At 39.5% G+C, this 24,471-nt stretch overlaps 1 protein-coding gene and 1 pseudogene across 2 annotated transcripts in view; one reads left to right on the plus strand and one right to left on the minus strand.

Moving 5' to 3' along the window:
* DIAPH2 (diaphanous related formin 2) overlaps positions 1-24,471 on the plus strand; it is a 925,981-nt gene that overhangs the window by 771,006 nt on the left and 130,504 nt on the right. The window lies entirely within an intron of this gene.
* LOC142434722 (peptidyl-prolyl cis-trans isomerase FKBP3-like) overlaps positions 18,655-24,471 on the minus strand; it is a 37,250-nt pseudogene continuing 31,433 nt past the window's right edge.

Raw genomic sequence — 24,471 nt, forward strand, 5'->3', positions numbered from 1 at the left:
CTGTCAGAACTTTCCCGTGTAGAGTAATGCTCATATTTTCTAAACGGAACAGTTGGAACCAATGGCACTCGAGAGGACTCTGCCCCATGCTCAAGGCTTTAGAGGACTGTAATGAAACCTACTACTTGGGTAATTTTGAGTTTGTGAATCAGTGGGGTAGTTCCTGCGCCCTTGCCTTCAGAGTTCAACTTTGACATTGCATGTGTTTGTGTGGTGATGTGTGTAAATGGAAGATGCTTTTTTTCTGCCAAAGCTTTGTTATTATAGTAAATTATTTTTAAAGAAATAACTAATTGGAATTGAGAAGCAACTCCCAGAGTTTAATTGGCCTTTTGTTCTCCTTTAATAAAAGTCTGTCCCTCCAGATTCCTTAGCCCTCAAATCTAAACAGTGGTCTGAGCGGCTTCAAGAAAAAAGGAGGAAACTGAAATGGACTTGGAGTCTTGTGGCAAACCAGGTCACTTCAAACAATCACACACATACACACACACACACAAATAAATAAAAATAAATGTCTGAGCAGATTCTTGAAATACATAAGGCAATATTTAGCTGAGATAGTGTGATGCTTTACACATTTTAGTTATAAATGGCCTGAAAAGGAAATTCTTAAATTCTTCTTTAAAAAGCCTACATAGTCAAGTATTAAGAAGTACAGCTTGTTCATTTCTCTAATGGTATCTCCATAAGGATTTTCATGTTGTTATTCTGACTTAATTGTCCATGACTGGTGACAAATAGTATTTTTAAGTCTCGTGATCAGATGGGCCATAGCAGAAACAGGATATTAATATTTTAACTTTCGATCTCCTTTCATGAAACCTATCTAACACCAACCCTCAATGTCTAGGAGTACCCTTCAAACTATGCTTCCGTTTAGCCATTTCTACACATACTGTATATGTGTATATCTGTAGGTATCTCACCCCCATTAATATGGATTCACTGCCTCCTCCTATGCTGCTTAGCTTTGCTTTAGAATGACTGTTGTCCTTCTGGTCTCATAGAAAGCAAACCCACTGGAATGAAATGGATTCTGACTCATAGCACCCCAGTAGAACAACATTGGTATCTGAGAATCTCAAACTTTATGGAAGCACATAGACTGATCTTTCTCTCAAGGACATGTCTGAACTGCTGTCATTGCAGTTAGCAGACCAACACTTAGCATATAGGAAATTTATATGTGTGTCACATATATACAGATATATCTCTCGATACATAAGAATAACATGCTTTACATTTTGAACTAAACTTTTTGTTTCATCTGTTTAAAGATGATTTTAACAGATCGTTTCAATTCAAGGGTTGAAAGGTGTTCCTGGAAAATAGTCTCAAGCACTTCTCCAGTCTCAATGGATCCAGTTGCTCTGGATTCTTTGGAAAAATGAAGTTCTGTGCCACATTTTTTTTCACGTTCTATCAGGAACTATGTAGAGTGTGCCTGATTGAACATGTGGGTCATGTAGCTGGGAACCAGCTAGTTCTTTCAATCATCAAATTAGAGGAAGGAATGGTTCGTGGAAGCTATAATTTCTGGAGTCCATTTGCTTCTTTCATTCTTGGGTTCCCCTCTTCCTCTGATCCTCTGGTGTGCCGGTATCACTTGTATCTTGGATACAGTCTTTTCAGATGAGGTCTTCTTTTTCCTATAGGTATGTGCTAGAAGGATGCTAGATCAGAGTCATGTGTCAGATTTATGAAATCTACTAGTCTGACAGCACAGCAACATTTCACCTGTCTTGAATTCGTCAACTCCACGGTATCTCACGCTGTCCTATGTATGTCAGAGTAGAACTGTGCTCCAGAGGGGTTTCAATTGCTGATTTTCCAGAAGCTGCTTACAGGCCTCTCTTTTGCTGCAACCCTGGGTGAACTTGAATCTCTACCCTTTGGGTTAGCAAGGTGAGCATGTAACTAACTACCCAGCAGCTAATCGGACCTACCTGGAAGTGCCATTCAGCTTTTTAAAAATATGGCCATAAACCCAGAAGTAAGCAAAACCAATAAAATAGCTCTGAATAAGCAAAAGGCATTTGATCAGTTCCCTCAGTAACAGACAGCATGTGGTCTGGCTTTCATCTGAAGAGTGCCTCCCAGCTGCCTCTTATGTTAGACATAGTTCTATAAATAATTTGGGGTTTTTTTTTTCATCCCCCAGAAAACGGCGAATCGTATGCATATTAGTAGTGGGGTGAGAGGGTATTTATTTTACAGTCCACTGGCAACATTAAAGAGTCCTGATAGTTAAAAACATTAAATGAAGAAAGACAAAGGCTTCACTGGGTAGGAAGCATGGAGTGTCTGTTTATGGTGATGGAAACTGGGACACAAAACGAGTACGAGTGATACCTGCACATATCAGTACTGTTCCTAAATCGTGCATATGAAAATGTTAATTGGAAAATATTGTGATATACATATATTTACAATAATAAAATATCAGTTACTGACATTTAGCCCTCAGTTTAATGTGAAGGAGCTTCAAAATGTTCATGGAAAATTCCATTATCTTTTCATTCCATTTTTCCCCCATGAACTTTTGAAGCCCCCCTATATAGATATAATTGAAATTTGAATTTACATACCAGCAATATTAGCAATCTATATTTAAATGTTAAGATTAAAGTGATAAATATTTGTAAATATGAAAACTGTTACTTTTTCCATGTACAAATGAAAACATAAAATGCTAAAAGCAACAGAAATATTTCTATGTTCCAAATAAAACTATTATGAAAATTTTTAAAAATTTTAAAATAAAACAAAAACAAGAGTTCTGATAGTTCTGTGGGATATGTGTTAAGCTGCTGTGGTACTTACATAATTTCACATCATCTTGAAGATATAAAACTGTAGGGTGGTGTCCAGCCTGTCAATCAGGTGCCTCCTGGTGGGCGTAACCTTCTCCTAAGGAGGGCCTGCTCTCTGCCTTCACCTTCCTTTTTGCTGGCTGCCCTGAACCTGGTCATGTTTCACCGACCTTGGATCCATACGACTTTGCACTCACCAGCCTGTGATCTTCCTGCATTCTGCATCATTGCATGTGACTGGGTGAGTCTGAAGAGAAACTTATGGACTATGATCAGACTCATAACCTTGAGCTGGACTGGGATGGGATATTTGTATATCTTTCTTACACATATATGAGTATCGCTGGATATGTTTTCTCTAGTCAACCCAGTCTAACACAGCTGCTGACCGCAAGGTTAGTGTTTCAAATCCACCAGACACTTCATAAGGTAAAGATGAGTCTATCTGCTCCCATAAAAAATTGACAGTCGTGGCTATGGGGATTAAGCCTCCATTGAAATCCCTCAAAACATTAACAAGGGATGTGAAAAGCCTTTCCCTCCGATAAAGTGCATCCAGCAAGTGAATTCATGCAGATATAGTTAGGTTACAAGTTAACATCTCAGCATTTGCTTTTCCTTTGGACCCTTTAAAAATGATTCTGCTTTTTAAATTACTTTCTACTCTCTTGTAGATTAAGGCGTTCTGTTTATTATTTTGTTATTGTTAATGGTTTATTGGGATTTGGGTGGGTATGATTTCCTTTATATGAAATCCAGGATAGGTAATTTCATAACTAGATTACTCTGACTCATAGCAACCCTAGAGGACAGGGTCTAGAGCTGCCTCTGAGGGCTTCTCAGATTCTTTTCAGGAGGAGAAAGCCTCATCTTTCTCCCTGCACGTGGCTGGTGGTTTCCAACTGCTGACCTCTCCAGTAGTAGCCCAAGTCACTACTATACCAGAGTCACTGTGAGTCAGAAGTGAAAAGATGGTTTTCCCCTGAGTTGACTAGATTACTAGTTTCTTAAGGTTATGGCAGGGGAGGTGCAAGGGTGGGGGTGGGAAGGAGAGCTAATACCAAGTACAGAAATGAAGAACATATTCTACAGTTGATTGTGGTGATAGTTGCTCAACTCTTTTAATATAGTCACACTATTGGATGGCACACGAATCATATGTCAATAACGACATTTTCAAATGTTTCGTAAGATAGTAACGGGATAATGTTATCTTTATGATTACAAACAATTTGTGTACTATGTTTATTATTAAATACAATTTTCTTTTACTTTGGCACTACTTTCTTAAATACTTGTGTATTCACATGGCTACAAGTGAAATACATTTAAAAGAAAAGACCGATGAAAAAGCTAAATTAAATACAATTTTCTTTAGCAATAAAAAGGAATGATGTAGATCATTCAGTCACATGCATGGAGAATTAGCTATGATGCGTTTAAATTGGATCTAGTTATAGCCAGGCAGGAATAAGAGACCCATAAACCCAACTCTCATTTGGGAGGTTATTCCTCTGAAATCTGTAAAGTCAGTGGGGATATTTGACAGATGCATGAATTTCATTAGTGCATACTGAATTTCCCTTAAATCAGTGGTTCTCACCCTTCCTAATGCCGCCACCCTTTAATACAGTTCCTCATGCTGTGGTGACCTCCCCAGCCATAAAATTATTTTCGTTGCTACTTCATAACTATAATTTTGCTGTTATGAATCATCATGTAAATATCTGATATGCAAGATGTATTTTCATTGTTACAATTAAACATAATTAAGGCATAGTGATTAATCACAAAACAATATGTCAGTACGTATTGTGAAATATTTATTTCTAATTACAGATATATAAAATTTTGCCTTGAAGCATGGTGTAGCATGGGTAACAGTCTTCACCCCTACTCCTATGTGGGCGTATCTGCATGTGGGCGGAGACCGATAGAGGAGCGGTGTCTTGGGTCCTAAGACCACCGGATGTATGTGTTTTCCGATGGTCTTATGTGACCCCTGTAAAGAGGCCGTTCGACCCCCAAAGGGGTCACGACCCACAAGTTAAGAACCACTGCCTAACCTAAATGCTTAAACAAGTAAACTCAAAAGATTTTCCTGGGAAACAAAATAAAGCAAAACTAATTGTCGTAATTTTTTTAAGTAAATAATAGTGACCTAAAGCAATATTAGTGAACATGCTTAGATTTGTATGGGTCTTGGTTCCTTTTTTCACCTTTTTAATTTAAGCAGTTTAATTCATAATTCTAGCTTAATCCCTCAACTTCCATTAAAATTTATTCCCTGACTTTTCATTCACACATCTTTTAAAATTGGAGACCCTTTCTAATTCTTAAAAATGTGATCAATGAGATTAATAGTGCAGTCATTTCATTGACTTTATTTTGAAATTCTCTTTTACCTTCAGCACAATTGCCTTCTTTATGACGCTACCAAGATCAAAGTCAGGGAGCAGGTGAAGAGTAAAATACTGGTGGGTTTGATTCGTTATTTAAATTGTCGATTGCAAGCTGATGATGTGAAATATAACCCCCCATGTCATTTTCAATATATTGTTCCAATGTTATATATATCTATATTTGCACTGAGTCTTAGTCAACGTGCTGCCCATGGGTCTAAGGTTGGACAACAATAAGAAGTTATCAGTAATATCCAGAAAATAATGAAGGTGATAAGTTAGTTAATTAGCTAATTAATTTTAATCTCAAAAATGCAGGAGGAAAAAATTATTTATGATTAACCTTTAAAATGTGAAATATATAGGGAGAGACTATTAAAAAACTGGAGTTAGAATTTTGCTACTGTTATGAAACAGGAGACCTCTGTGCAAGGGTTGTTCAACGCCCCCAAGGGAGTCGCGACCCACAGGTTGAGAACCGCTGTTCTAGTGTGTATTCTCTTCTACATTCTTTTAGATAGATATTTTCTTGACTTTCATTTCATTGTTGGTGGTGGGGGGGTTTTTGCATGATTTTTTGTAATATGAAATCCAGGGTAGGCAATCCATAGAACAGTAATTTAGATCAATAATTTCTTAGGGTTATGGAAAGCAAGGTTAGGGAGTAATAGGGAGCTAATAATAATGGGTCCAAGAATAAAGAAAATGTTCTTCAATTAGCTGTGGTGATGATCGTACAACCTTTTCAGTAGTGTCTAAGCACTGAATGATATGGTATGTGAATTCTATATGCCAATAAACGTGGTAAGAAATCAAACAAACACACCAAAAAAAATGGAGTGAAATATACCCAAATAGTAAGTCTTTGTGGCTCTAATATGGGTATGGATATTTCTTTTATCCTCATTCTTTTCAGACTATATTTCAGCGACCATTCGCTGCTTACAACATTAGAAATACTAATTTTAAAAAATGCATTTTGAAAGTGAAAAAGTACTTTCAAAAGTAAAGTCTCTTTTGAAGAGAATCAAATAGATATACCCCAAGTATGTCAAAAGAACCATTTTGCATTTTGAGTAAATACAATGCAGTGTTTGATTTTCATGATAATTATGAAAGTCTGCAAAAATAATATACTCGATACTTTCTCTTTATGAAGGGAGAAAAGTGCATATCTTCACAGCATTTCTATACAAAAAGATTTTTTTAATTTATTCCTATTTAAAATGTGTATACCCTCAGCTATCCAGATCAACTCATTTTCTGAGGTTTCTGGACAGCTGAGATCTTATTTTAGATTTTTCTATTTTCAAATCAAATTACTGTGCAGCTATTTGTCCTATTAAATTATGCAATATTATTATGTCTAAGCTTCCTCTCATAAGTGTCCTTAGCTATTTATCGAGGCATTATTCTCGGATAGCCAGGGAAACAACTGTTTAAGTGATTGTCTTTACTTTTTTGTAAATGGCCCAGTTATATGCTAAAATGCAGCTTCTTTTCCCAAATGTAAGTCTTGTATTATTTGATGTTGCTTTTGTTAGTGCCCCTTGCTTTTTTTTTGAACTATCACACATTATTAAAATCAAATCATAAATTATTCAAGGTATTTGGGAAATTTTCTGAGAAAATTTATACAACACAGGAATATAATGTTAAGGCGCCGACCTCCCTGCAATACTGCTACAATGGAAACACAATTGCTACTCACTTTTTGTGTCTTAAAATAAGAAAAGGAAAAAAAATCAAGCAATAAAATGACAGAACAAAATAAATCCTAAGTCAAGATTAAGAATCTCATATATTACCATGTTCCTGTTTATACTATGGCGCATGTTGGTAGCATTCGTCGGGCCTTCATTCCTGCATGTTTTTGCTTGTTGTTCACCGAGTCACATAATTTGATTGTTGTTCCAGATAGTCTCTTATGGTCTTACACTCTCAAACCCAAATTCACACCTGTGAATCTCAACAGATGGTCTTAGCGTCCAAGATCACCCAGTGTCCTTCGGTTTCCCTTTGTGAGGCAAGCTCTGTGTTCGGAATCTCACTCCTTCAGGCTCTCGCTTGTTTTCTTCATCATGCATTTTAAAATTAAATACTTTTATCGGGGGCTGTTCCATCTCTTATCCCAACCCATACATTCATCCAGGGTATCAAGCACATTTTCACACGTGCTGCCATCGTCATTTTTTAAGCATTTTCTTTTTACTTGAGCCCTTGATATCAGCTCCTCATTTCCCCCCTCCCTCCCCCATCCACACTCCCTCATGAACCCTTGATAAGTTATAGCTTATTATTTTCATATCTTGCATCGTTCACTGTAGCCCTTCATCCACTTTTATGCTGTTCATCCCCCTGGGAGGGGATGTTATATGCTGATCCTTGTGATTGACTCCCCTTTCTCCCCCACCTTCCCCATATCCTCTTGGTATCTCTGTTATTGTTGGCACTGAAAGGTTTCCCTCTCCTGGATTCCCTGTGTGGCGGGCTTTTATCGTAGCAGTGTGCATGTTCTGGTCTAATCTTATTTGTTAGGTAGAATTGGGATCATTATAGTGGGGTGGAGAAAGCATTAAAGAACTAGAGAGAAGTTGTTTGTTTCATCAGTGCTTTACTGCACCCTAACTGGCTCATCTCTTCCTTGTGACCCTTCTGTGAGAGGATGTCCAATTGTTTACAGATGGGCTTTGGATCTCTACTCCATGCTGCCCAGCCCCACCCCCCCCTTCACATTGGTATAATTTTGTTCTGGGTCTTATATGCCTGATACCTGATCCCATCGACACCTCATGATCACACAGGCTGGTGTGCTTCTTCCATGTGGGCTTTGCTGCTTCTCAGCTAGATGATGGTCGCTTGTTTATCATGCATTTTTTTAGAAGGGACCTTTTTCCCTCTACAGAAATGCTCCTGTCTTCCCAATAGAGAAACAAAAAATAAAACAAGCAAAGTATCATTGATAAATAAACCACATAATAAGGATACCAAAAAAATCAAGCATTATGTTGTGTGTAGCTGGGGAGAAAGACACATAGATACAACAAAGAAGTAATTGATCAAATGGCATAGTGGTAACGCTTTGGACTGCCGACTACAAGTTCAGCAGTTCAAAACCACCAGGTGCTTTGAAGGAGAGATAGGCCTTTCTATTCCCTTAAGGAGCTATAGTCTTGGAAACTCACAGGAGCAGTTTTGCCCTGCCCTTAGGGTTGCTATGAGTCAGCCTCAACTTGACGGCATTGGGTTTTTTCTGTTTTGTTTTGGCACCCATAAGGGAGCCTTACCTGGGTATGGGAAACGTACTCCTTCTCATTGGATGGAGCAGTTAGAATCGTCTCAGCTGAAGTAAGGCCACTATGGTTGGTCGTGCTTTTTAAATATACACCAGAAAAATGGAACGACCGCCGTTAATCCATCACCCAGTTTTAACAACTACCAATTCATGATCTATCTTGTTTTATTTATAAAGTCCTATCCTCTGAGTTTTAAAACCAATCTAAGACATTACACTCCTTTATCTGAAAATACTTCACAGTATATCTCTATAAGAAATAGGGACTAATTTTTGCATAACCAAATACTATCATCATATCTTATATATTTGTTTTTTCTTAATAACAAATATCTAGTCACTGTTCACATTTTCCCAATTGTCTACTATATATTTTTGTGTTTGAATCAGAAAATGTCTATATATTATCATTAGTTAATGTAACTGTGAATTTTCTTTTAATGTATGGGATCCCCCACACACAAACACACATACACCTTGCATCCATTATTGATTGATACATAACAAATTAGCCCAACCCATAGTGTCTTAGAGTGGCAAATACTTATTATTTCAGTGTTCCCTGTGGGACAGAATTTGGGAGCCACTTAGCTGGGTGATTCTCCCTCAGAGCATCTCTCACGAATTTGCTGCCAAGATGTCAGACAAAGCTAAACTAGAGTTACTTGTAGGTTTTGCTGAGGCTCGAGGACCTTAGTAACTGAAGTGCTTACGGGCAGAAAGTCTAAGTCCTTCTGTGACTGGTCACAAGACGTTGATTTTGTCATCCTCTTGGCCTCTCCATGGAGCTTCATGAGTATCTTTAAACCGTGGCTGCTTGCTTACCTAAGAGTGAAGAGAAAGCCATGGTACATATTATATCCTAGCCTTGAAAGCAACAATCCTGTACATCCGTCTTATTCTATTGATCGGGCTATGGCCATACCACCCTGATCACACCTGATCTTGTCTGCGATTTGATTGATCCTACAAACCAATCCAGAGACCATGTGGCAGTGGACTATATCACTACATGAACACCAACTGGTTGGGATGATTTTCTAGGAATATCTTGGAGTTTAGTTCCTACACCACTTTCCCCCTTGTAAGTTTATGTCGTTGAAACCACAAGGTCCTATGTTTGACAGAGTCCTTTACTCCCTTCCCTCGGATTTCACACTTTTTGGCAAGGAGTTGTTTTATCATGCTATGAAGTAGCACATGCTTTGTTGCCTCAGTTGCTGCTGATTATTACCTAGATCCATTAATTTAAAAGAGTGATATTCTAATTATATCACTCCTTTATTAGTTGAAAGACTTCTAAAGAGAGAAATGTCCCCTGATGAACTCTTTGGTCACTATGAAGTATCTTTCATGTAAGGTGAGCAAGATCAATGCTTTATTCTTTCCCTTCATTTACTGGTTTTCAAAATAATTGGTTCGTTCCATATCATCCTCTGAAGGTAACACCTGGGGTCTGGGAACTACCATAGACTCTCCCGAGATGAGTCTGGGGCATGAAGGATTTAGAAACCGCAGCCTAAGTCATTCCGATTTAGTAGAGATAGGATGGGGGCCCAGGATTATGTTTGTTTTGTTTTACGCTGGTTTGCATGTGTTTGATTCCCTGGGGTAATGCTCTTGAGCCAGCGTGTTTGGCAACACTGCATAATATTACACATTTGAAAACGTATTGTAGACCCATGCTGCTGTGTAATTCCCTCTATGAGAAGGAATCAACTGGAAAGCAGTGGAGTTTGGTGGACACATGCTTGCATCGGAGTCTTTCTTGACATGGGTATCTGAGGTTGCCCTCTCAAGCACAGATTCTGGAGCTAGAGTGCCTGACTTCCAATCTTGCTGTGGCCTATTTCTAGCTTTCTGACATCGAGGTGGTTAATGACTTCTCTACTTCCGTTTTCCAATACAAGAATGCCTCAATAAAGCACTTTGCTTTATTTCACGTCACTGACACTTTGTTTTCATTTGTTTCCTTTTATTTTTTACAAAGCCAAGGTGTGTGGCATCCCAGCAACAAGCAAGTCTATAAGTACCATGTTTGCTAGAGCGTGTGCTTACTTCCTGTTTCTGTGTCACCTTTGGTGATTCTCACAGTTCAATTTTTTTCATGATGCTAATTGCGCACTGAATAGACTATAGTACAGTGTAAATAGAGTTTTGGTTTAACTCTCCCACACAGTTGAACTATCAGAGACAGATGATGAAGCTGTTTTTTTCATTAAAAGATTTCGTTAATATAGATGTATTAAAATGCTTGCTAATTTAACTATTGTTAAACATAAGATTCATTTGCATTACTCATGTTCACCATGTTGTACAACTATCACCACTATTCAGTTTTACATTTTTCATCCCCTTAACAGAATGTCAATACCTCATAAATTATAACCACTCCCAAATTCCTTTCCACTTGCCCCTCCAAAACTCCAAGACCAAACGCACTGCCCTCGAGTCAATGCTGACTCATATTGACACCCCCCCCCCCCGCCCCCGTGGGTTTCCGACACTGTAGCTCTGCACAGAAGTAGCCAGCTGGGTCTTTCTCCCAAGGGGATGCTGGTGGTGTTGAGTTGCTGACTATACAGATTGCAGCTCAAGAAGTAAACACTATCCCATCAGGGGTCCTTCCACTTGGCCCTAGGAAGCACTAATAAACTTTAGTCTAGACATTTGCCTATTCTGCATCTTTTATATACGTGGAGGTTATATAATGTGTCTTTTTATGACTGACTTTATAATGTTTTCCAGACTCATTCGTGTCATTTAATGGCTGAATAATATTCTACTGTATGGATATACTGCCTTATTTGCTCATTTATTCATCTGTTGATGATATTTGGGTGGTTTCTCCCTTTTGGCCATTGTGACTAGTGCTCCAGCGCCATCCTTGCTCAAGTGTTTGGGGTGCATCCATTGGAATGGAATTGGTGTGTCATATAGTAATTCTGTGCTTCAATTTTGAGGACCTCTTACACTGTCTTCCATCGCAGTTATACTATGCTAACAATGTCATCGACAATAGATGAGGGTTCCAACTTTTCCATACCCTCAAGAACATGTATTGCTTTTGTCCTTCCGTTTTCAGACAGACTGATTCTTATAGTAATGTTGAAATCAAGATCCTCCTTTAAGATTAAGGTGAGAAAAGTAGGATTGGAAGCCTGTGGGGGCCAGAGAAATTTGAATACACTCTGAAGACTAAGTCAAGGAGCACACCAAAGGCACAGTAGGTTCACTGTTTGCAATGCTTTGTTCACATCTTAATTTCACATGGAAAATAATATTAATGCCTAAGGAAAAGAGATCCTAGGTTATCAAAAGGTTTAGTTAGCTCACCAGGCTAGGGAGGCCAACTAATTTGGGCATAACTGAGTAGGATTATGTTGAAGCTAAGTAGAATGAAAGGAGCATTCAACAAGGGATGAGGAGATTTAGAGTAATTTTCCAACTCGACTATTAACTGGCTTATATGAGGGGGCTTCAAAACGTTTGTGAAAAGAGTCCATTATCTTTGTAGTTTCTTACAGACTTTCTGAAGCTCCTTTGTATGGCCTTGAACAGATAGTTTAGCTGCTGGATCTCAGTTCATTTAATTGTGAAGTGAGAGAGCTACATCAGTGCAGCCCTTCTGCGTCTGGAATTTATGACCTTAAGGGGATGGTCCTAGAATCTAACTGCAGAAGAAAAGCCGAGCGGAGGAAAGGAATGAGAAAGCCAAAAGTTGTTGGAAAGCAGGTTCCATAAAACTCCAGGGAGATGCGTGTATTCACGCTAGCCTGGCTCAGTCTTTTTAGCCTTTTCTATTTGTGTGTGTATGTGTGTGTATGCCAAAATGAAATTTGTTAAGACTCAAAAAGTGTGTACGAGTTATTTATTTTAGCTCGATGGGTTTAAAACATTCATTAACACATCAAAAATAAACACATGTAGGGAGGTATTTTTCTGCTTTTAAGCAAAAGATAACAAAAGAGTATTTTATGCCTCCCTGTGCCCATAATAACATTACAATTTGGAGTAGCTAACTAAGTTGCTTGAACATGCTGTTATGGAACTGGTTAATCCATAATTCAGCAGGTTCTTGGCTTCCAAGATGCCTTATTGACAAGCCTGAAGAAAGTGGACGGAACTAATTAGCACTCAGCATTATGCAACAGGAAGAACTAACTAAAGCAGCTTCAATATTAAACTCAGACCCCTATGCAGATATTCCCTTTAGTTATGGGGATTTTGAAGTGATGGACAGGCTAAACCGAAACTCATAATCCTATTACAGCCTCCTACACCCACCTAATAAGCTTCAAGAGCTGTTTTCTTAGAGTTTGGGATATTGTCATCTTCCTCTAGGCTTTTCCGTATATAGCTTATAAATTCTTTACTGTTCCCACTAAATACTTTGTTATTTAAAATAGCATAAAAGAGAGTATTTATGTATATATACATATTGATGCGTTTTGACTATAATAATACCCTTGGCCTGTAGGGAACTTCAAATTATTAATAATTTCAAAGGAAAGGTTTTTAAGAAAAAAGCTCCAGGCTTAGCTGTAATGAAGCATTTGAAAAACAGGAGTGGGTGTGTTTGTGTGCATAATGAAAATATAGAACCTGTTGGGGTGTGATGAACCATGGTGTACTAATGAATGATCTTTCCATTTCGGTGTTCTAGCAGACATCTTCGTACCCCTAATGCACCCAAGAAAATGCCTTTAGCTCAAAGTTCCTTTTAAATGTTTCCATCTCCTGACATTTGCCACTAGGGGTGGGGTGGCAGCAGGGTGAACCTGATGGAGAGAGGAGAACAATACTAAGAAGCAGATGAAGTTGGTGCCTTAGAATAACGAGTCCATTTTCAGCTGAGCTGTTCGGTTCATATGAATTAATTAACCCCTTACAATCATTTGTCTGACCGTCCTAATTCTCATTCAATTCAATGAGTTCTATAATTATCATTACACTAAATAGCACTCCAAACTGTTTATAACCTGACATTAAGGAAGCTTTGTAGAATTCTTTTCCTATAAACCATCCGAAGTTGTTTACAGTTTGCAGTAGTCTTATTTTCTTCCGGTTTGTGCTCAGGTTGCTGTTTTCCTACTTTAAGAAATATTTTCATGGTGCTAATTATAGAATCTGCTCTAGAATTTGGTTAGCTTTGCAGGGATGAAAGACCTCAGTACAGCACATTTTCCCATTTTAATTGGGAGAATTTAGGCCTAAGCTATTACCTATCATGTTAAACAAAATGAATCCAATGATACTAGATGGATATAGAATGATTAATTACTCATTCTTAAGACCTGTATCATTTAGTTCCTGGTGATAAGATAGTGATAAAGCACATTTACCCAGAAGAGAGAGAAATGAGAGGGCGTTGGAGCTGCTGGAAACCAGTGTGGAAACACTAGAAAAATAGGTTTGAGATGGGAAACATATGGGATATCCCCTGCCTTCTCATCTCTGCGTATGTAATTACTTTTGATTTTCATACTAAAAGTTAAAGTAATATTAATAACCATCTTACTTAATTAAGCCTCATTTGATTGCAAGGAACAAAAAGCTATTTAAACCAAGTGTTTATTAAAGAGAGACAGAAAGACTCAAGGGGATTCAGGGCAGGAAAGATTGTACAACTAAACCTGGAAATGGGAATCTTTGTCCTGCATATCAGGGCTCACAATAGTAGGAGTTTATGGGTCTTTAACCTAGTGAAAGGAGGGAGCATGTGCGTCCCCTGATCTGTCTCCCCTTTCTGCCCGCCCCTCCACCATCCCAAAGGATGTTGGGCCCCAATTCCTCAGTTTCTGGGAGAGAATTATCTATCATATTTTTATTTGGCTTTGTGTTATTTGGGGACTTGGGATACCAAATCCTAATCTCTGACCAGACTTCTGGTTCAATCATTTTAATACTCTTTGTGTCACATGGCAACTAATTTACTGCTCACAAAAATCCTATGAAGTTAAGTCTGATGTTATTATTTTACCCACCTTTATGCAAAGGACAGCTGAGGCAAGGAGGGTGAAGTAACGTTTTCAAGACTGCATAATTCGGCAGTGTGACTCCAAGGTCTGTGCCTGTGAAAATTAGCACATTTCTCAGCTAAGTGCTGTCTGCTGAGCTAGGGAATCTGGGTTCTGGTCCTTGACCTGTCAGTGGCTTGGAGCGAATCATTTCTTCTCCAGGGACATTCAGCCAATTCAGTGAACAGTTTAAAGGCTGTCTATTTTTTTGTGTGTCCTTGAGAAGCACAAGAAAAGGAAGCCCATCAATACATTGTCTTGGTTTCATGGAATAGAAAGCTCAGGCTGCTAACAGGAAGGTCAACAGTTCAAAACCACCAGCCACTCCTCCGGAGAGAGGTGAGGCTTTTTACTTCCCTAACGAGTTACCGCCTCACAAATCCACAGGGTCACCATGAGCCAGAATGGCTCAATGGCAATGAACCGTTTTGTTTATTTTAAAGTTGGTTTGCAAGAAGGATGGTTTTTTAAAGGATAAGATAGACAATCCTTTGGACACCCAAGGACAGAGAATCCAAACTGAAAAGCTACCAATACCCGTTGCTTCCCTGTCCTGCCAGGGGGGCGGGGTATGGTCTCCCTTTTGATTTCCTCTCCTCTACTTTGGCATGGTGGCCACAGCTGTGACAAAAACTACACTTACTTCTAGTGCCTACTTTTATGTGACATTGTTCACTCTCGTGCAAATTATGACGAGAAAATCGGGCTGCCCCAGCCTCGCCTGTGAATATGCTTCCCTTGTGTCAAATGGTCAGTCTGTTTCCCATTAGCCTGGGCAGGAGTAAGATCACACGGTATAGAGGGCCTTCAAGCTTCTCTGTGGACTCCATGTACCAGAAGAGTCTCCGAGAGAGCTCCATAGCAAGAGTAAGAAAACGAATTGGCATATTGACTGCAGTTGTAATCCAGGTACTCTAAAACTATTTTAAAATACGTTGTATGTTTCCCCCTAGACCATCTTTAAGTCTCTCTAGGTAATATTTAACTCTAAATAGTGTATACCAGATACCACATTGGCACTATGTGAGGTCCTGGACCTCCATTTCCTTATCCATGAAATAGATGATATTATCCAGCTGTAGATCTCTCTGATTGAGAATATGTACAACTAACATGTGCATGCATACATTAACATTTATGCATTTTTAAATATTTTACTGAGTACATTCTGTTGCTTTTACTACCAAGCCAAGCATAATGTATTTATCCAAATAAGTGTTCTTCAAATAACCTTGAATTTGAGGTAGAAATGAAATTCCATATCTACTTGTAGGGACACCTTGTTTTAAACCAAAAATAGGTATGACACAGTCTGATTAACTTGAGACAGCACCGATATTACTGATTGTGTGTGCTGGTAGGTAGGCAGGCATTTCTGCTGACAAGTACAGAAGCATGGGATTCAATATGCATTATTTGATTTGCGAAAAATCCTTTTTTAACTCGGCTTTACTTGACGCATCATACAATTCAGTAGTTCAGTCACATCACGAAGGATTATGCAGTCATCACCACAGTCAAGTTTGGAATCTTTTCTTCCTACTTTTCCCCATTTATGTGGACTCCTCATTTCCCCTATCCTCTGTGAACATGTCGATATGTGTTTCTCTCTCTTTTCCTGTGGATGAACTGTCTTCCTTTCTGTGGTTACCTTAGTAATAGTAGTAGTAGTAGTAGTAGTAGTAGTAGTAGTAGTAGTAGTAGTAGTAGTAGTAGTAGTAGTCTAGCTAGAAAATTCATTCAAATTTCTAAGAGGAATGGGAAATTAATGTGAACCTGAATGTAGAATTTTTATAAGCAGTATATTTTAATAAACACACCCTTGATCTTTAACTTGAAGCAATATTTCCCTTATTTTGAGAATAACTGACAGGAAAAGTCCCTCGTACAAATGGTTTCAGAAATTTGAAGTATTCATCAATAAAGCTATGTGCTAAATAAAGCTATGCTCATGAGCTCCATTTAACTACAAAATAGGTTGTTTAGAATTTCAAGAAAATTACTTACAGTTAGACTGATTTCGGGGTGTGTTCTTGTTGCATAAATATTTGAAATACATGCTCAGAGTCTTTCCTCTTTCTAAGAGACAAGTACACTAATTTCTCTTCTTTTCCTTTAGGGCTATATTAGAATACCCAAGATAGACAGTGTGAACAAGAAATCCTTCTCACTTTGACCTAGAGAGTCTTTTATACAATGCATATTTTTATTATACTCCCAATACTGACTCATTCATACCCCAGCCTAATGTCTCATTTTTCTTGGTTGTACATTTTATTTTAAAAAAAGAAGACACAGAAACTGCCATTGAGTTGACTCCAATTTATAACAACTCTATAGAACCAAAGAGAATTAATTGCTCCCTGTGGTAAATCCCAAGTGTGTAACCTACTGTGCCACTGGGTTCCTTTTAAGGAAAACACAGAACAATAAAATAACCAAAAGATGAACAGGAGAATTTTGGAAAATTTTAAATAATTTAAAAATACATTCCCTATTCTATAGAGGAATGAAGAGGTAATAGGGGTAATCACTTGTGTCTCTGTGGGGGTTTCATATACTATAGTTTCCCCCTCTTTAGGCAATCTGAGCAGAGGCGATGTATTTTCTAGGGGGACCCACAGCTAGATGCTTGAATCTCAACCTGGAACAGTATGATTTTAGCTGATTTGCAGAGGGACTATGAAAGCTGAAAAATCAGTTTGACAACAATCCTACTGGGATTGGCCTTCAGCAAATGTTTGCAGTGGTATTCAGAGGCCATGCCACTTAAGTCAGAGAGCTGGGACTTAGGAGATGATGCCTAGACTGAAACTTGAGTTCACCGCTTATCGGAAAATGTGTGAAGGCTCTCGGGCTGAAAGTTCATTAGGCCAGTCTGTACAAGCTGTCAATCAGACCAAGCTGGCAGGGGAGATTTTATATATATATATATATATATATATATATATATATATAGAGAGAGAGAGAGAGAGAGAGAGAGAGAGAGAGAGAGAGAGAGAGAGAGACACTATTTGTCCACTTTATATAACTATTATCCTCCTATTGTCCACTTCAGCAGTAGTTAATCCAGGGTAATTGTGCCAGAAAATAAAATACAAAGCCATCACCATGTCCTGCATATTAGCCTCTTGCCACCACATGGCTACTGCTGTCTACTTCTTAATCATGGTGGTCACCCAGAGGGCCGAATAGTTTTTCCAAATACATAAGAAAATAGGAGGGATTAGACACATGTCCTTTTCATAAGACTTTGTGTGTGACTACAGTGATGTAAACATATGAGTTAGTTAATTTGTTGTGCCAACCTGGCGGATAAACACACGTGGGGTTAATGGAAGGGCGGAGGGATAAATGGCTCAGTGAGCCCTGCCTTTCTAGTTCTCGAGTCTCCTGTTTTGTGATGGTTGGACAGGGTGCAGCTAGCCAGTTCCCTGCTTCAGCTGGCAAGGCTCACTTTCTGCAAGACATCCCCAGGGAGAAGCCGCATGGACCTACCCCAATGCAGTCCTGGGTGCTGGAGCACCCGTGTGGAGACCCCTGCCAGCGCTGAGATGCTTACACATTCACTGATTCGGCTTTCCTCCTGCAGTTGGCATCATTGTGTGTGTTTTGTGAGATGGAGGAGGACTTTGTGGACTGGTATTGGACATATGGGTTAATGTTGGACTTGTGGGCTTGGGCAGCACTGGGTTGAGATGTTTTCTTGATGCACACTTAACCTGTATATAAAACTCTCTCTTCTACGTGAGTTTCTGTGGATTTGTTTCTCTAAAGCACCCACACTGAAGCAACATAGAAGGCACCCAACTGTTTGATGATCATAACTGGTCACCAGAAACAACTGTGTGAGTCTTCATTCGGCTATTAGCTTTCACCACATATTCCCCATCCCTCACAATCAAATAAAATATGAATAAATTATTTCTTTTCTTTATTTTTTAAGCAGATAAATTCATTTTGAGCCTTTTTTTACAACTCAGGGTAAAGGGAAAATTGGCTCCCTTTAACTAATATTTCACAGTTACAGTAAAATACTTTCGATTTTGAGGACAAGGGATTACATTTATCTAAAGTCAAGGACTTAGTAAACAGGGTTTAACTTCTTACCAGCTGAGTCCCCCTTAAACATAATAGTAACCAGCTCTCAGTTCCATTAAGTTTCTTCTTGTTGCCCTTTTCTGTAGACTTGACCTGCTGCCATTTCGATCAGTCTCCCCTAATTCTACTTCCAAAGTAAGGTTTTCCTTTGGTGGAATTTGGCAGCAGGATGTCCTTTCCTTCCATAAGCCTCTTCTGGGCCATTCTCTAATTGCGCCTTTGCTCCCTTACTCGCAGTCAAGAGTGCTTCATCTTCTCCTCAGATAACATTGCCAACGCCAACTGTGAAACCTAACGGTTTGGCATTTTTCTTCCTGGTGTGTGTTTGAATGTTAGTATCAAAACCTGTCCCATCATGTAGTGTTCCTCTGGAGCAGTGGTGCCCCACCTTCCTACTGCCGCGACCCTTTCATACAGTTCCTCGGGTTGTGGTGACCCCCCAACCATACAGCTATTGTCGTTGCGATCACTGTCATTTTTCTACTGTTATGACTCATCATGTAAATGTCTGATATGCAGGATGTATTTTCATTGTTACAAATTGAACATAATTAAAGCATAGTGATTCATCACAAAACAATATGTAATTCTATATTGTGAAATATTTATTTCTAATGACAAATACACGAAATTTCGTCTTGAAGCACGGTGTAGCATGGGTAGCAGTCTTCATGCCGGATACTCATCTGTGGGCGCATCTGCATGTGGGCAGACCCTCTTGGAGACAGATAGAGGAGCGGGGTCTCGGTTCCTAAGACTATCAGAAATATGTGTTTTCTGCTGGTCTTAGGCGACCCCTGTGAAAGGGGCGTTCGACCCCCAACGGGGTCGTGACTCACAGGTTGAGAACCGCTGCTCTAGACAATGAACAAGCTTAACCTTTGTGGGGAAAGCTGTTTTTTCTCCCTTTTTAAGAAACAGTTTTTTTTATATATTGATGGACCCTCTTCTGGAGTCTCTTCTGACTTGTATTCTTTGGTTTCTCATCAGTAACCTTCACATTGTTCACCTGCTCAGACTATTTATGCTTTTAGTACCTCTGAAGTGCTTAGTTTCAAAAAGGTCGTTACAGGCTGTAATCAAATGGTCCCGGTTAGCTGTCTTAGATACGTTTTAAATAATTCCTAATCGTTCATGTTCTTCAGGAAACAAGTGTGAAGTGTGATCCTACAGAAACTTGAACATGCCCTTCTTAGGCAGCTACTCCATAGTCCATAGTCACTATGGAATGCTCACGGCCATCTTCCCCCGCTGACTCAGCCTGGCTAAATGATTTCTTATATTTCTCCATATTGCTGTGTATTATTTTATATGTAGCATGCCTGTGTTACTTAAAGGAATCTTGTTGGCGCTGCAGGTTAGGGGCTGGGCTGCTTCACAAGGTCGATGGTTCAAACCCACCAGCCGCTCCAAGGGAGAAACATAAGAGTGCCTGTTCCCATAAAGATTTAGTGTTTCAGAATCCCTAGATAGAATCACTATGGGTCAGAACCAACTGAAGGCACTGGGTAGACTGTTTTATTTTTTTCAGTTCATCTTGATCTGGTTGAGTATGAATTGAATATCTCATATCCCTCTAGTTTTGGTTTTTAAATGATTATTACTTGACAAGGACACTAAGGCAGTTTGAATGTGTACAGTGTATCAGGTTTTATGAAAACAGTTATTGAACGTGGCCATGTTAATTAATATCTAGTAACCATTCTGATCATGATACTGAGATTTATCTGTGTGACAAATCAGTAGACACAAACACTGGCAGTCTGGTATTTATACCCGGTGTGAGTTGAAATGTGCTGACTGCATATATGGCTTCACTTATCCAATGCTGCTGGAAGTCCCATAAAGTGGTTGAAATCAACCGTTCAATGAAGAACAGTCAAGTTACTTATGGTGTGCAGACCATCATTATTAGTATCCTCTATATCATAGGGCAAATATATAAATAAAATTATACAGTTGTTTAGCTCTTTTTAAAACTGGCACCCAGTTAAACTAAGGTGAATTTGGAGCCTACATTCATTTCTAATACATAGTACTACCTACTTCTTAAAACAATTCCTTTCCCAAAATGGAAATTTAGAAAATCTGTTCCATTAAACATAAGTTGATTTTATTTTCAGGTGACATCCATTAGGGCAAACACCATGAAAAGGCCACTGACCACAATGTTGATTTCTTGGCTAACACCAAGAAGAAAAATAAACTTATGTTTAATGGAGTAGACTGTCTTAATCGCTGTTTTGAGAAAAATGTACATTCATGAATATGTAGTCCTTGCTGGATTCCATAGATTGTAAGTGAAGGACATCCATATCATAGAACGTAGCATCTGTTCATTAACTGATTACTTTGCAGAGAAAGAAGGAAAAATGCAGCTTGAGATGGGATGGTGGCAATAGCCAGTCTAATCCTCTAGTGCAGCGGTTCTCACCCTGTGGGCCGCGACCCCTTTGGGGGTCGAACGACCCTTTCACAGGGGTCACCTGATTCATAACAGTAGCAAAATTACAGTTATGAAGTAACAACAAAAATGATTTTATGGTTGGGGGATTATCACAACATGAGGAACTGTATTAAAGGGGCGTGACATTAGGAAGGTTGAGAACCACTGCTCTGTTGTGTGAAACCTCCATGATGTCCTGCATGATAACCAATGAAACAAAAGTATGATGTGTGTGTCTTAGATGTAGTCTAATATCTTGAAATTCTTATTTTAACTTATAGCAGCAAAACCTTATGGAAATAACATAAATTAACTGTTTTATTTTCTCTTTTCAGTGTTCTGGGCACAGTGTAATATGCTTATTTATTTATACATTTCAAAATGTTTCTCCATTTATTTTCTGCTGTAGCAAATCATCTCAGTCTAATAAGGGCTAACCTACCTGTGTTTTTTTATATAAATGACCTGAGTGCTGTTCTAATCAGCATTGAGTGATTGCATGATTTTTAAGGTAATCAAGTCACAAACATTTTCCCTGGAAACAAGATATGACACCCCTCAATCCCTTTTATGTCTACTTAAGTTTTTTGTTGATGAAATACAAACTTCATGCCCCTTAATACTGATTCAATGACAGACAAAGTAGACTTGGAAAGAAAACAGATATGGAGGAAATCCTGCAAAAGCCAGAACCTGTGTAAGGCAAAAATCTGTCAGAGAAAGACAAGTCTAATAACTTCTTTTTGTCCCCTCCCCCTCCCTCCCCGCTCCCCACTTCCCCATGGTCCCTTAATAGTTTATAAATAATTATTATATCTTATCTTACACTGCCCGGCATCTCCCCTCACCCACCTCCCCATTGCCCATCTCCCAGAGAGGAGGTTACACATAGATCTCCAAGATCGGTTCTCACTTTCTACACCCCCTTCCCTCCTGGTGTCGCCACTCCTACCGTGGGTGTTGAGGGGTTCATCTGTCCTAGATTCCCTGTGTTTCCAGATCCCTACTGCACCGCTGTACATCCTCTGGTCTAACCAGGTCTGCAAGGTAGAATTGGGGTCATGATAATTGGGAGGGGAGGAAGCGTTCAGGAACTAGAGGAAGGTTTTGAGTTTCATTGTCGCTACACTGAACCCTGAGTGACTCATCTCCTCCCCACTACCCCTCTGGAAGGGATGTCCAGCTGTCTACAGATTGGGTCCCCATTGGCATTGGGTCCCCATCATGCACTCCCCCTCATTCACGGTGATGTGATTCTCACCACCCCCCACCCCGCCTTTGTTGTTTGAGACCTGGTCTCCTCTGCCCTTCACAATCACCTATGTTGGTGTGCTGCTTCCATGTGGGCTTTGTTGCTTCTGGGCTAGATGGCCGCTTGTTTGCTTTCAAGCCTTTAAGTCCCCAGACGCTATATCTCTCAGTAGCCGGGCACCATCAGCCTTCTTCACCACACTTGTCTATGCACACTTTCGTCTTCATCGATTATGTGAGAAAGGTGATGACACAATGATTGTTTTTGTTCCTTGGTATCTGCTACATGGTCCATTCAACACCTTGTATTCGCTTAGGCCGTGTGCTTCTTCTCTGCGGGCTTTGTTGCTTCTGAGCTAGATGGCCGCTTGTTTGCCTTCAAGCCTTTAAGACCCCAGATGCTATATCTTTTTGATAGCCGGGCACCATCAGTTTTCTTCACCACGTTTGCTTACACACACGTCTGTCTTCAGTGATCATGTCAGGAAGGTGGGTATCATGCAATGACCGTTTAGCAGGGCGAGGTGCTATTGTATTGGGGGAGTATGCATGAGGAGGCCCAATGTCCATCTGCTACCCTACTACTGAACCTATAAATATATGCACATAGGTCTATTGCCACCATAATCATAAATATATTTACATATGTACTTGTCTGTATTTAGGCTTCTCTGTATGTCCTTTGCCTCCTACTCCTTTCCTCTATTTCCTTTTGCTTTCCTCCCGTCCCACTGCCATGTTCAGCCTTCATTCTGGTTTCAGTAATTCCTCTCAGTTACCTGGCCCTTGGCATTCCCTACCAGTCCTCCCCTCCCCTCCCTCCTCTGGTTTTGAACCACTCGCTGTTCCCTTGTCCCTGTGTTGGGCGACACCTCCTCCCTTCCCCTACCTCCCACTCTCTCATATCCCAGGAACCCAAGTGGAAGGTGAATTTTGAGAATGACGAGTGCAACGAATGTATAAGGGTGCTTTGTTCAATTGCTGTATGTATGGATTGTGATAAGAGTTGTATGAGCCCCTAATGAAATATAAAAAAAAACCCAGAAAATCTTATACATAGCATGTGTAAGAACATTTCAGCATTTAAAAAAATAAATAACTTCTACTAATAAAGAGTGATGGAAAAATGGTTGGATTAAGTGCAATACAGTTGAGAAGAATTACGGAGAGCCAATTCGTGGTCAAACATGATTGTGGGACAGGAGGAAAGTTAAAGGAAATAGAGGAAAGAATTAGGAAGTAAAAGACATTTATAGAGGTATAAATATAGGCATGTATATATGAAGATTATTAGTCTATGCACGTATATTTATATGTTAAGTAGCAAGGTAGCAGATGGACATTGAGCCCCTACCAAACCTCCCTTACACACAGGAACTCTTTGTTCTAATAACCTGGCATTCTGTGATGCTCACCTTCCCAAAATGATCGCTGAAGGCAAAAAGGGTGCATAAGCAAATTTGGTGAAGAAAGCTGATGGTGCTCAGCTATTAGAAGATGTAGTGTCTGGGGTCTTAAAGGCATGAAGTTGAACAAGCAGCCATCTTGCAGGACAGAAACAAAGCCCACAAGGAAGTAGGACACCAGCCTGTGTGATGATGAGGTGTCATTGGGATTAGGTGTCAGGCAACCAAAAAGACAAAAAGAAACAATCATATCGAGGTGAAGGAGGAGGGTTGGAGTAGAGACCCAGGGCCCCTCTGTAGACAATTGGACATCCCTTCACAGAAGGGTCACAAGGAAGGAACGAGTCAGGCAGAATGCAGTATAACACCAGCAAAACACACAACATCCCTCCAGTTCTTTAATGCTCCAACCCCCACCCCCACTATCATTACCTCAGTTCTACCTTACAAATCCGGCTAGACTGGAGCCTGTACACTGATAAAGATAAACCCCTCAGGAACAGTAATTGTCAGACATGAAAATAACAATAATTTATAATTTATCGAGGGTGGGAGGGTGGGGGAGAGAGGGGGAAAAAGAGGAGCTGATAACAGGGCTCAAGTAGAAAGAAAATGCTTTGAAAATTATGATGAAAAGATATGCACAAATGTGAGTGATAGAATTGATATCATTCTCTCTAAGTTTATTCTTTCATTTTTGTACACTAAACTGGAGCAGAAATGGCCTTTTTTTCAGG

This window comes from Tenrec ecaudatus, chromosome X (genome assembly GCF_050624435.1).
Source record: "Tenrec ecaudatus isolate mTenEca1 chromosome X, mTenEca1.hap1, whole genome shotgun sequence".
NCBI classification, from domain to species: Eukaryota; Metazoa; Chordata; class Mammalia; order Afrosoricida; family Tenrecidae; genus Tenrec; species Tenrec ecaudatus.